Consider the following 15,188-nt stretch of genomic DNA (forward strand, 5'->3'; position numbering starts at 1 on the left):
CAATCTATTGGTTATAAACTGTATATTAAACCTGAAGAAACTGCAAAAAGATGGGAATTTAAGGAGATGAGGCCTGAATAAATTGACTAAACCAGAGGTCATACAGAGTTTCAGGGAGAGCTTAAGGGAACAACTGACAGGAATGGGGGAAAGAAATACAGTAGAAGAAGAATGGGTAGCTCTGAGGGATGAAGTAGTGAAGGCAGCAGAGGATCATGTAGGTAAAAAGATGAGGGCTAGTAGAAATTCTTGGGTAACAGAAGAAATATTAAATTTAATTGATGAAAGGAGAAAACATAAAAATGCCGTAAACGAAGCAGGCAAAAAGGAATACAAACATCTCAAAAATGAATCAACAGGAAGAGCAAAATGGCTAAGCAGGGATGGCTAGAGGACAAATGTAAGGATGTAGAGGCTTATATCATTAGTGGTTAGATAGATACTGCTTACAGGAAAATTAGAGAGACCTACGGAGAAAAGAGCCACTTTTATGAATATCAAGATCTCAGATGGAAACCCAGTTCTAAGCAAAGAAGGGAAAGCAGAAATGTGGAAGGAGTGTATAGAGGGTTTATGCAAGGGTTATGTACTCGAGGACAATATTATGGAAATGGAAGAGGTTGAAGATGAAGATGAAATGAGAGAGACAATACTGTGTGAAGGGTTTCACAGCGCATTGAAAGAACCTAGTCGAAACAAGGCCCCGGGAGTAGACAACATTCCATTGGAGAGCCAGTCCAGATAAAACTCTACCATCTGGTGAGCAAGATATATGAGACAGGCGAAATACCCTCAGACTTCAAGAATATAGTAATTCCAATCCCAAAGAAAGCAGGTGTTGACAGATGTGAAAATTACTGAACTATCAGTTTAATAAGTCACAGCTGCAAAATACTAATGCAAATTATTTACAGACGAATGGAAAAACTGGTAGAAGCCAACCTCGGGGAAGATCAGTTTGGATTCTGTAGAAACACTGGAACACGTGAGGCAATACTGACCCTACGACTTACCTTAGAAGAAAGATTAAGGAAAGGCAAAACTACGTTTCTAGCATTTGTAGACTTACAGAAAGCTTTTGACAATGTTGACTGGAATACTCTCTCTCAAATTCGAAAGATGGCAGGAGTAAAATACAGGGAGCGAAAGGCTATTTACAATTTGTACAGAAACCAGATGGCTGTTATAAGAGTCGAGGGGCACGAAAGGGAAGCAGTGGTCGGGAAGCGAGTGAGACAGGGTTGTAGCCTCTCCCTGATGTTATTCAATTTTATATTGACCAAACAGTAAAGGAAACAAAAAAATTTTAAATAGGTATTAAAATCCATGGAGAAGAAATAAAAACTTTGAGGTTAGCCGATGACATTGTAATTCTGTCAGAGGCAGCAAAGGACTTGGAAGAGCAGTTGAACGGAATGGACAGTGCCTGGAAAGGAGGATATAAGTGTCAGGAAGTCGTTTCTGAAAGGTTTTGTATGGAGTGTAGCCATGTATGGAAGTGAAACATGGATGATAAATAGTTTGGACAAGAAGAGAATAGAAGCTTTTGAAATGTGGTGCTACAGAAGAATGCTGAAGAGTAGATGGGTAGATCACATAACTAATGAGGAGGTGTTAAATAGAATTGGGGAGATGAGGAGCTTGTGGCACAACTTGACAAGAAGAAGGGGCCAGTTGGTATGACATGTTCTGAGGCATCAAGGGATCACAAATTTAGTATTGGAGGGCAGCGTGAAGGGTAAAAATTGTAGAGGGAGACCAAGGCATGAATACACTAAGCAGATTCAGAAGGATGTAGGTTGCAGTATGTCCTGGGAGATGAAGCCTGCACAGGATAGAGTAGCATGGAGAGCTGCATCAAACCAGTCTCATGACTGAAGACCAGAACAACAACAACAACACATGACAGTTTTCTGGAAAATAGTGTGCATTCCATTGATAGTTAACCTTGGCATCATTGCCAAAGTTTTATCATGATTTGAATATTTTGCTTTTCTTTCCAGTTTCTATATTTAGGGTTATGTATCACAAACTAAGATGACAGCAATTATGGAAAACGCTCAGAATGAGTGCAGGGTAACATGATGTGTGCCACTCAGTATCAAGCTGAACAGTGAACAAAGTGTCCAAATGCACAGTCAGGTACAAACATAGAAGGAGAAGAATGAGACATTTCAAATAATAACATGAAAAACCAGCCAGTGTAAGGCAAGCAACTAGCATCTGACTCTGGACTCTGTGGTTGAACCAAGGAAGTCCAGTGGCACTGCCCAGTGTGTGGTGTGCAACATTCATGCTGCTTATGGTGGAGTCATGGGTCACTCCCAGTCACACTGGTTCAGTGGAGTCATGGATCACACCGATTTCAACAGTGAGCAACTCCTCCTCTGACGTGCATGTATCTGGTGATGTTCCCACATCCACCCACATCCATGCCTCCCAATCTGCCCCTTTAAAAGGCACATAGGACTGAAAGTGCCCAGACTAATGCTGGAGTTACTGCGTCAGGAGTTACTGCGTCAGGAGTTGAGGGGGTGATTGAGATCTCTATCATATATTCCCTATCAACACTCTCTTCTCATGCATAACGGCGATACTGGGAACAGCTATGGGCTGATGCTCCACTTGAGGCTGTTTGTCAAGGACACATGAGGGCTGGGTGGAGGTAACCTCTGCCAGCTGCCTCAGAAATGTAGGGAGGTACTCCAGCAGATATCCTCCTGGCAAGAATTTCTCATAGGTGACAGATTTGAAAGGGTGTGTGCATAAATTATACAGTGAGACATACAGATGGTGGGAATGTCAGCAAGTGCCACTTGATTCTTGTTGGTCCTTTTCAACTGTGAAAATGCTGCCTGGAAGTTTGAGCTGTGGAGCTTATTGTATAACTTTACACAGGCATAACTCTTAAGCATTGTGTGTCAGGCGCTGCTGACTCATCACAACAATATAAAATTCGCTGGCCATATTTCCCCACCACAATGCACTGCACCCACCCTTGTACCTGCCCAAATATGCACGCCCAGACAGTGGAACATTGCTAATACCAAGGTGCAGCCCTCAGACCAAAAGCAGATGGTGCCAAGTGCAACAGGTCGAAGAGACTGCAAAGCTGACAGATGTGCAGCAGCTCAGTGGAACTGTGGCCATTGATTTGAGTTGCTCAGTAAGACATCAAAAAATAGGCAGGGCTGTTTCTCTAGGGACCTCCATTGTGATTTGAATGTCCTGACAGAGTGCTTGACCGCTTCATTTGATGCTGGACTGACCGCGTGCTGAATACCATTTCCGAATTTGAACAAATTTCTTGTGACAAACTGGCAACCAAGGTGTGTGGTCCCACACTATATACTGAAAATTGTATCTGTGGACTGAATTGTAAGATGTGACAGTGTGGAGGACAAGCTAGTTCTGTAGCAGATATTAGACATGGCCTCTAGAAAGACATTAGCCAAATCCATGTGCACCCAGATCCATGGGTGCTGTAATAGGATCCACAAGAAAATTTTTGTGGCAGAGCTGCCTTGCTGTGGCCACACACTGAACAGGCAAACACTGTATTCCCAATGGCACAATTGCTGGCCAGTAGATGTGCTGATGGGCCAGTACTGTCGTTCATGACATCCAACAATGGGATTTGTGTAAAATCTGCAGAATGGTGTTATGATAGCAGAATAACAACATGGCATATCTGATTTCAAATAGCTGGCAGTAGGACATTTGACAACAATGAGCCTATAATGACCGAATGAAATATGGCTGAAGCACTGGGTCTGACCCTGTGAGAGAATACTGCAGCCATCACTGTAATGACACTGCACGGGAGTGGATACTCACTTGCACTGCTGGAACTTGCTACACTGTTGATGGAAATTAATTTTAGGGATCCTGAAGGTTCTGGTCAAGCACGAAATAGATTGCCTTCTGCTTGCTGAAGTCTATGTCGGGACCAACCATTAAATTTGACAATGTGTCTGCATTCACATGCTGGAAAGTGAACCACTGGTGAATGTCATATATACTCAGAAACAAGGCCCAATGCTGTAGATGCTGTGCTATTATGTCTGGAACCTTTGACTGGGGACCAAACGGTGAAATCAGTTTAAGGATAAAGTAGCTCATTACAAATTACTAATTCTAATTATTAATGTGAAGTCAAACTTTTAACATCTTTCATTTTATTTCTTTTGAATCTTTTGTTATCTTCAGAGTCTCTAATTTCTAGTGAGTGTTGTATCATGATCAGTGCATTAAAATTGTGATTTGCTCAGCTGATGTTTAGTGTTAAGATTTTTATTTGTTAGCTGCAATATCTTCATAAACTATTAAGATGCAAACCCTATTCTGCCCTCCCACGAGAGGATAACAGATCAGGGTATATCACAAAATTTGAAGGCATCATCTGAAACAGAACCTTCTATAACATTGATTGAGCTAGAATAAAACTACTCAGATTGACAGCACCCTGATCCCTCATCCCTAATTTCTCACATGCGTAAAGATAATTGAAACTAGGAATACTCTACTTTTTGTTCAATTTAGCTGAACATTACACTTAGCCTACTCGTGCAAGCAATTATCCAAAACCAAAACATTAGTTCAAATGAAATTACTGTTGCTAACATTCTCCCAAACAAACTGAACAATTAGCAGTGTGCTACTGTCTGGTAATGTAGTGGCATATAAAGCACAACACTAACTTCATCGGCACAGCACAATTCCTATCAGATTAAATGTAAAATAAAAGAACATGAAAATGCAGTTAAACATTTTCAAACGACACAGAAATATTGGCAATCAAAAACGGATGAAAAGGAATAAAACTAACATTTGCTGTGTTAGTATTGATAGAAATTATTTGCAATAATAAGAATTATGTCATAACTGATGAGTTTGCAAAGTTATTATGATTATGAAAGAAACAATTCAATGAATGAAACCAAGTTTTCACTACCATTCTGAATGTTGCTGAAAATGAAAATCATCACAATGACATTTTACAATTACAAAAATGAATGACCAAGAAAAATTGTTTTGTATGAGTTTTTACATCTGATTAAAACAATGCAGTATGCCATTTGTAGCCACTCTTAGCCAATATTCCCCAAAACAGTTTCCACTTACTGTTGGCTGATGCTGCCAGTGAGTGGCCGACGCCCGCGTTGTCAGTCCATGATTCTTTAGCATGTAATCCAGTAACTGGCAAGTCTTTTGAGCTCCTATATCGTGGGTGTCTGTTGAGAATTTAACAGGAAGGCTCAACACACACACACACACACACACACACACACACACACACACACACACACACACACACACACACACAATCTGGGCCATTTTCTGTACCACAGCTTCCCATTTCCTATCCTGAAAAACTGAGTCAGCATACCTCCATAATATTTTATGTTGAGCTCAGAAAGAAGAGGTGTTAGTATTGTCATCTGCAAAGCTTGGGGTGAGTATTTCTAGAAAGGAAAAAAGTGAAGGTATTATGTGGAATGTTGGATGTTTTATAATCATTATTGTTACTTATTTGTATAAAATTTTTTATCAAACCCCTACTCTGTTTTATCTAATTAATCCTTCAATGTATAAAATGTATTGCATAACATGTACTTTTTAGCTGCCTTTTTAAATAAATGTATTTTTGCAATTTCTTTAATCTCTCTTGGTAATTTTTTTGTAGGTAGGTAGGTATGCCAGAAAATGCTGTTTTGAGTTTTATGTTTATATTGTCTTGGTAAATGTAAGTTGAGTATCTCTTGTCACATGGTCATTGACAGAGCTGTTTGTTGATTCCCTGAAAGAGTGTAATAGGAAGAATGACCTTGTAGTATTACTCAGTTCTTTCAATTTGAGCTCCGTCATTGATTTTCCTACTCCAAGAACAGCATGACATTGATAGATAACTTTTTTATAGACCAAGATAAGTTTAAGGACATAAATGCTTATCCTGTTGAGAATGGTCTTTCAGATCATGGTGCACAGCTAGTTACAGTACATGACAGCTCCATGCAGTATATCAAATCAGAATTTCAAAGCAGTGCGTTCAATTAACTTATTGCACGATACATTTTTAAGGGTATTTGAAAATTGTTTTCCCAAGAAAACAGTGAAACATAATTCCAAGAAAATGTATAAAAAACCTTGGCTAGCTAAAGCAATAAGAATATCTTGCAACCGTAAAAGAAAACTGTAACAGCAAGAGGGAGTACTGACCCCCAAAATTGTTCAGTATTATAAGAACTATTGTGTGGCACTAAGAAAAGTTATTAAGAAGTCCAGAAGCATGTGTATCATGTCTGAGATCAGTAACTCTGATAATAAAATTAAAGCAATTTGGAATATTATTGAAAGGGAAACAGGGCAACCAAGAGCACAGGAAGACTTCAGTGCCATAAAACTGAATGACAAGTGTACTAACAAACAATCAGAAATTGGAAATATTTTCAAAAATCATTTTTTAAATGTGGAGAAAATAGGATCTAGATCTTCACTTGAAGAGGCAAGGCTTCTAATAGAAGAGGCTATACCTGTGCAGTTTGAAACAACTGTATTTCCACCAACCTCTCCCTCTGAAATCAGTAAAATAATAAACTCACTGAAAAGTAAAAGCTCTTACGGCATTGATGGCATTTCTAGCAAGATACTTAAAGCTTGTTCCCCACAGATAAGTAGGATTCTCAGCCACGTATGTAATAGCTCTTTGGAGCAGGGTGTTTTCCCCGATAGACTGAAATATGCCATTGTAGAACCATTGCATAAAAAGGAGGATATGTCAGATGTCAACAACTACTGCCCAATCTCTCTTCTGACAGCTCTATCCAAAATTTTTGAGAAAGTAATGTATTCAAGAGTAGCCTCCCATATTTGTAAAAATAAAGTACTAACAAAATGTCAGTTTGATTTTCAGAAAGGCTTTTCAACAGAAAATGCTATATTCGCTTTCACTGATCAAATATTAAATGCTCTGAATAACCGGACATCACCCATTGGTATTTTTTGTGATCTCTCAAAGGCCTTAGATTGTGTACATCATGGAATTCTTTTAGATCAGCCAAATCATTATGGTTTGAGGGGGGCAGTGCACAAATGGTTTAATTCATACTTAACTGGAAGAACGCAGAAAGTTGAAATAAGTGGATCATGTAATGTTAAAACAACAGCTGATTCCTCAAACTGGGGGCTATCAAGTACGGGATCCCACAGGGTTCGGTCTTAGGTCCTTTACTGTTCTTGATATACATTAATGACTTACCATTCCATATTGATGAAGATGCAAAGTTACTTCTTTTTGCTGATGATACAAGTATAGTAATAACATCCAAAAACCAAGAACTAAGTGATGTAATTGTAAATTATGTTTTTCACAAAATTATTAAGTGGTTCTCAGCAAACAGACACTCTTTAAATTTTGATAAAACACAGTATATACAGTTCTGTACAGTAAATGGCACAACTCCAGTAATAAATATAGACTTTGAACAGAAGTCTGTAGATAAGGTAGAATTTTCAAAATTTTTAGGTGTGTCCATTGATGAGAGGTTAAACTGGAAGCAACACATTGGTCTGCTGAAACATCTGAGTTCAATTACGTATGTTATTTGGGTTATTGCAAATTTTGGTGATAAGGATCTCAGTAAATTAGCTTACTATGCCTACTTTCATTCACTGCTTTCGTATGGCATCATATTCTGGGGTAATTCATCACTGAGTAGAAAAGAATTCATTGCTCAAAAACGTGTAATCAGAATAATTGCTGGAGTCCACCCATGGTCATCCTGCAGACATTTATTTAAGGATCTAGGGATCCTCACAGTATATATATTCACTTATGAAATTTGTTGTTAATAATCCAGCCCAGTTCAAAAGTAATAGCAGTGTGCATAGCTATAACACCAGGAGAAAGGATGATCTTCACTATGCAGGGTTAAATCTGACTTTGGCACAGAAAGGGGTAAATTATGCTGCCACGAAAGTCTTTGGTCACCTACCAAACAGCATCAAAAGCCTGACAGTCAAGCAACATTTAAAAATAAATTAAAAAATTTCTAGATGACAACTCCTACTCATTGGCTGAATTTTTAGATATAAATTAAGGGAGGGAAAAAAACTAACTTAAACATTAGTGTCATGCAATATTTTGTGTAATGTTTAACCTGAGACGTTCCACATCATCATGAAGTGTCATATTCATGACCCATGGAACAAGTATTAATCTAATCTGATCTAATCTGTGCAGTAATTACCGATGTTATTTTTGATGTGTACATCTGACTGGTAAATGTATTTACATGGAGCAGTTAAAATCTCCAGTGTTCTGAACTGATTGTTACAATGAGATTGACTAGTATATTTGGTTATTATTCTTGTGGTTATTTTCTGGAGTTTGAAAATTGTGTTCATATTTTGTGCATTTGTACCCCAAAAAAGAATGCCATAGCTAAGAATTGAGTTCACATATGAATAATATGTAACTAAAAGACACTGCATGATAGACACTGATAATAGGATTCTAAGGCCATAACATGCTGATGACATTCTGTTTCCAATTACCTTTGTGTGTTCATGCCGCTTCAACTGAGAATCAATATTCATTCCTAAAAAATTTTCATTTGTTACGCTGTCTATAGAGGTGCCATCTACATTTAATTCAACATTGTCATTTTTTCTCTTCAAACTGAAATTCATGGCATTAGTTTTCCTTATGTTCAATGTCACTTTATTGCTTATTGATCAATCAAACTTCCTTGAGAGATTCATTTGCTTTCTCAGCACAGAGTTCTCTTTCTCTCAGTGCCTATAATACTGCTGTCATCAGCGAAGAGAATTTTTCTACTGGGAAAGTCATTTATGTATATCAGGAACAGTACTGATCCTAATATGCTACCTTTCAGAAGCCCTATATTAATGTATTTTGATTTTGATAAGTGTTTTACTAAATGTTTATATCTATTTGAAGTACGTTTTATCTGTACTCTTTGTACCCTATCTGTTAGGTATGATCGAAACTAGTCATTAACTACTATTCTTCCTAATGCTTCTAATTTATTTAATAGAATATATGGGTCGACTGTATCAAATGCCTTAGAAATATCCAAAAATATGCCTGTGAGACACATCTTCATCAAGAGCATCAAGTACAACTTTTGTTAATTCTACTATGGCTGACTCCGTAATTTTGCTACTTTATAAACAAAACTGATTCGCTTAAAAGATTGTATTTATTCAGGTAAGTCATTAATCTGTCTTATAATTGCTTCTTTTTTTAAAAAATGCTACAGTAGGGAAATAAGAAAGGTAATGCAGGAGACATAGAAAATTACCGGCCTAAGCAAAGGTACAACTCTTGCCTGTTTTAACTGCTCTGGTAATGTCCTGATGTGAAGGATTCATTTACCATATTTGTTAAGGGGCCTTCTATAATCCCTATGCATTGTTGCAGTACACATATTGGTACTTCATCTAAGCCTACTGACTTAGTTTTTGAATTGTTTTACTGACTTCATTCTCTGTGGTTGGAAATGACATTGTATTTAGTGCAACATTATTTACAGATGTTATATTTGTTTGGGGGAATTTCTTCTGTAACCTCTCTGCAATATATGAAAAATTCTCATTTACATAGTTTGCTAAGTGTTTTGTATCATTTATTACCTTATCCCCTCCCTTAGCAGTATGTTATTCTGAATTTGTTTGCCTCTCCCAGTTTCCTTTTTTACAACATCCCAGTCTGCTTTGCTTTTATTCTCTGCATTATATATTATCATTAAATGACTTTTTTGCAGCAATCAGCACCTTCCTATAGATCTTTTTGTATATGATAGAAATTTAAGAATTCTGGATCATTGCAAATCTTTGTCTTGGAACTGAAGTGTTTAAGTGTTTGGGAGGATTTCTTAATACCTACTGTTAGCCATCTATTTCTGTGAAATGATACAGACATGCATACTTTTGGAAATTCCATTTCAAAGTTCAGTTTAAACAATGTGAAGAATTTAGCACTTCATATTCACATTTGTTTCCTTATACAGTATCCCAGATTTGTTTTTATTTTAGTTCTTTTGAAAATCTTTTCTTTTGATTTCCGATGTCATTTGTAGGCTTGTAATTTAGGGAATGAGTCTATGCCTGATTTTACTGTTATTTGACACAGATGGTCTGATAGATCTGTTAAAGCTACATCACATTTTCTCTGCCAATATTTGTGGCCACATGGTCAATTACTGATGCAGTCGGAGTAGCCCTTGTTGCACTATTTACCAATAGGGGCATGCCAAAACTTGGAAGAATGTTTATAAAGGTGCTGCTGGATTCATTTATGATATTAGTGTTAATGTTAATGTCCTCCCACCGAATTATGTTGACTTTGTACTTGAGACTTTATCTAGAACTTCTGTTAATTTATTGAAAAAAGTGTCCACACTATCACTGGGAGATCTATAGCCTACACACAAAATGACCTGGTGATATCAAGCCCTGATATTTCGATGTGTGTCTTCACTTACTGTACTGAGGTCATGTCTTGATTTGAACTGTTTTCCTTTTCTGATATAAATGCATGATTCTCCACCCCTTTAAGTTCTACAGTGAGAGTTTGACTTTTCATACAATAATACATGTTGGATTTTTGTCTACACCAGTGCTCAGTAATACAAACTATTGTGCAGTTAAAGATTGGAGCTCAACTTCTAATAGTTTTATTTTATTTTTTATTGATTGCCTATTTGGATGGAGGTTGTTAAATGTCTGAAATGCCTGATGTCACTCTTTCCAATGGATTGTTTTTCTTTGTGCCATCTGGTATATGTGAAATTTGAAGTGTTAAAATATGTTTTTGTGAGTGTTTCAGTATTTTTTGAACTGCTGGAGGTTAGGATGGCGTGGAGGAACTTTAGACACTGTCCCTAGTGGTCACACATTCCTGTCACTGTCTTAACACATGACATGTATACTGTCATATTTTGTAAAATGTGACAGTATACATGTGATGTGTTACATTATGTGACAATCAGCACATAGTACATTCCGAGTTCTTCATATCAATATGCAACAAGAAAATGCACTGTGTACAATCGAAAATGTTATCTTTACAGCATGCACACAGCTTACCAGTCTGCACATCAAAGTTTTAAGCTTAAAGAATCAATTCGCATTCTCAGCTACTCAGCAACGCAATGCGTGAAGTCACTAATTCACATTGTGCATCCACTGATATTTTTCACTGTCCATGAACACAATGCACAGTAGTAAACACACAGCACAACAATAGTTCTACACCCTACTGTTCTATAGTGATTAAAATTACTTGTTAGTTGAAACTTCATGTGTCAGAAGTGTCTCCCTCCAATTAGAGCACTCATTGTTGTGACAACAGTTTATCGTTGCCAAACTGCCGCAACAAGTGGTCAGTTCACTTCCAATTCCTTGTTTCGCTTGTTTTTCTTCATTTTGGATCCCAAATCCTAGGTCTGGCCCTTTTATGACGCATTTCATCACACTTGACAAACATGCCCAAAACACACACAAAACAATGGCAATAAAATAATGCACATTTTGTATACACCAATAGCCAAAGACTAATAGATTCTTTCGCACTAGACACGATTTCGTTTCATGTGTTCAGTCATCACAGATCAGCTTACAGTAGGTAAATTTCATACAACATTGCAGGAAACCAAAGTACTTGACAGCAAACTATCATTTCAACAGTTTCTACAGATAAACAAAAACAATACAATTGGTGGTTTACAGTGTTACAGTCTGAAATCTTTCATTGCATCATTTTCATCAAAGTATTGACATTTTGTTTGCTCTTATTTTTCTTCTATCATTCTTTTTTCGTTTGGAATCTGCCTGTGTCGCCTATAACCTGTAAATGGGTTCCAACGAAGACTGCTCAGTAGTCGGTATCGTGTCAGCCCGTATACCAAAAGCGAGATGTTACAGTTAGCTTTTAACCCTGGAATTGAGTTTATTCATACAGGTAAGCTTCAACCGCCGTGAGCAAAGCGAGCATTATTGACCGTTCTGCCACAGGTTCCTGCCCTCTATTTTCTCAGATACCTCGCACATCTAGCTGCGGTTGGGTTAGATGAGTGTAAATTCAGAGCTACAAAACGCATTGTCGGCTGCAATTCAGTTGTCATACCTGATGGCTCCAGCTTCCAACAGCTCTCCGCTTGACAAACAGCATTTCAGCACTTGTTAATCCATCTGACTTATTTGCGTGTCGCCTTTAACTGAGCGATAATCGATGTGGCAACACTGCAGCGCCAAGTAACAGTTCTGTGATGATTCTGACAAATAAGAACAGCATATCAAAATTGTGCTGATGTATCAAATTGCAATACCAGTACGCAAAATAGCTGTACGTTTCCTTGATTATCAAATACACCTTTCTCAATCAGCCCTATTTTACTACTTATTTCGATTAAGAAGTTGTGGAACACTAAAAAGCAGCAGCAATAACAATACGCGCTGGAGTGCCCCCAGCCACTAGTGTCTACCCAACGGGACCGGCCTTCGATGGCGTGGAGCCGCGTGCAAACTTGCAAACTGGGCTCTCCCGCAAACCCCCTTCCCTGCCCCTCCGCCAACATGGGTTGTATGTCATTCAAGTACCTTAATATCAACATGGGAGTTTTCACATCCTCTGACATTTCTCTGAACACTAATTTCACTCAAAAGGTGTGATGCAACAATCTTATGGACAATCACCATTTCTATTTACACCTAGCTCTTTCAAGTGTTTTTACATAGCATTTTCAGTTCATCGTGTATGTATTTCAAACTTTCTAAAGAAAACTATCCAATATATCAGAAATTAGGCAGTTGGCCAAACCGTTCTTTCAAACCATTTAACACAGTCTACAACAGGATAGAAAAAAAAAAAAACGATTTCGTATTCCTCGTCTGAAGGTTGCGCTCTGTAAACTATGTCATCATAATCAAATTGCTTCGCCTCCTTGCCAATTCTCTTTCCTCTAAACTTTGCTTCAGTCTGTAAACTTTCAACTATCTCTCACTGTTAGCTGCACCTTCATGGAAATCTCAAACTTCACTAGACTTTCAAGGGATTTAGTTGCTACTTTCACGTCCATGTTTTCTGCTTGAAGTGCCTTACTTGTTGCGTTAATGGCAAAAAGAAGACCATACCATATGACGACGCCTACAATAAATTAAAAGCGCTTTGATTCGTTCACAGAGAGTGCGCTTCGCTCTCTTTTCGATATATCGGTGCTGTTGCTCACCTCAAGAAGGTCGTCGCTTTGACACTCTCCACCTTAATTTCCCATCGAGTATCTGAATACAACATCTTTGACGTTAGTATAGCGTTCAGTAAGATTTCCCATCTCCGAGTGGATGCACTGAAAACAATGATCTTTAAATTACACCAAAAATGTGAGTGCTTTTGCTATAGATTTTGACCCCACATGTCATAAAATGCTCGATTGCAATTTAGGATTCTGGCTTAAACACCACCACTTGGATAAAATTTCATATTTACGTCATTATCGTGCCTTTGGCCTCTGTCCTAGTTGATGTAGTTTTGACAAAAGTGTTTCAATCACACTTTCACCCATTGTTTAAGTGACGTTCAGAAATTTGAGGAAGTGTTGCTCTACAGTCACTACCTCCTCTGATAAATTTACAAACCTAACAAAGTCATTTGTGACATGAGTACAATGAAGTATTAAAAATGCTGTTTTTTACCTTGTTGGCAAGCATATTTACGAGTTCATTTTTAATCTTTTCCCGAGATAATGGTCCTGAATTTCTTGTGTTTTTACCCATCTTAAATGTTCCTGAAAAATCAAGGTCTAATTCTGTTATTTCGATCACACCAAGAAAAATAGCATAATTTTCTTGATACAACTTTTCGCTGGTTCCTCTTAAATCCAGGATAAAATTAAAACCATATGGTCTGTTTTGAAGGAAGTGTCTGGTCAGCAGCACAAGGTCGATTATATAAAGTCAGTTCGCAGTAAAAATATTTCTGTTACTGATAAATCAGATATATGTATAGTATTTAACAATCATTTTCTGAGCATTGCTGGTGAATTAAATAAAAATTTAGTTTCTACAGGAAACCATAACTTTCTTGACAAATGACTTTCCGAGATTGATGTCTGAAATACTCCTCTGTGATACAGACAAGAGGGAGATCGAGTTAATAATTAAATCACTGAAGACTAAGGACTCGTTATGATGGAGTGTCTGGCAGAATATTGAAGTACTGTGCTGCAAATGTTAGCCCTGTATTTAGCCATATTTATAATATTTTCCTTTAGGAATAGTCAGTTTCCTGAGCGGTTAAAATACTCTATAGTAAAGCCGCTTTATAAAAAGGGAGAAAGGGATGATTTAGATAATTTTAGACCCATTTCTATGGCATCAGTGTTTGCAAAAGTTATTGCAAAAGCTATGTATGCAAGGATAATCGCTCATTTTATATCACACGATTTGCTATCAAATGTACAGTTCAGCTTTGGAAGTCGTTTAACAACTGAAAATGCTATCCTCTTTCTGTGAGGTACTGGATGAGTTAAACAAAAGGTTTCGAACACTTGGCATATTTTTTGATTTAAATAAGGCATTTGACTATCACAATATATAGCTCCAGAAGTTGGACCATTACGGAATACGGGGAGTAGCTCACAATTGGTTCACCTCTTACTTTAGCAACAGGCAGCAAAAAGTCATTCACAATGTTGATAGCTAATGTGATGTGGTGTCTGAGTGGGGTACTACCAAGTAGGGGGTACCCAGGGATCATTGTTGGGGCCACTCCTGTTCCTTATTTATATAAATGATATGTCTAGTGTTACGGGTAACCCAAATATTTCTGTTTGCTGATGACACTAGCTTGGTAGTAGAGGATGTTGTGCGCAACATTGGCTTGGTTTCAAATAGTGCAGTACATAGCCTCAGGTCATGGCATGAAGAAAAACTAACGCTAAATCACAGTACGACTTAGTTTTTACCGTCTCTAACACACAATTCAACAAAACCTGTCATTTTAATTTCACAAAACGGGCATATGATTAGTGAAACTGAACAGTTAAAATTTCTAGGTGTTCAGATAGTAAACTGTAGTGGAAATCCCACGTTCAGGATCTTGTTCAAAGACCTAATACTGATATTTTTGCTATTCGAACGGTATCAGAAGTGAGTGACCGTTCGAC

This window comes from Schistocerca gregaria, chromosome 2, assembly GCF_023897955.1.
Source record: "Schistocerca gregaria isolate iqSchGreg1 chromosome 2, iqSchGreg1.2, whole genome shotgun sequence".
Lineage (NCBI taxonomy): Eukaryota > Metazoa > Arthropoda > Insecta > Orthoptera > Acrididae > Schistocerca > Schistocerca gregaria.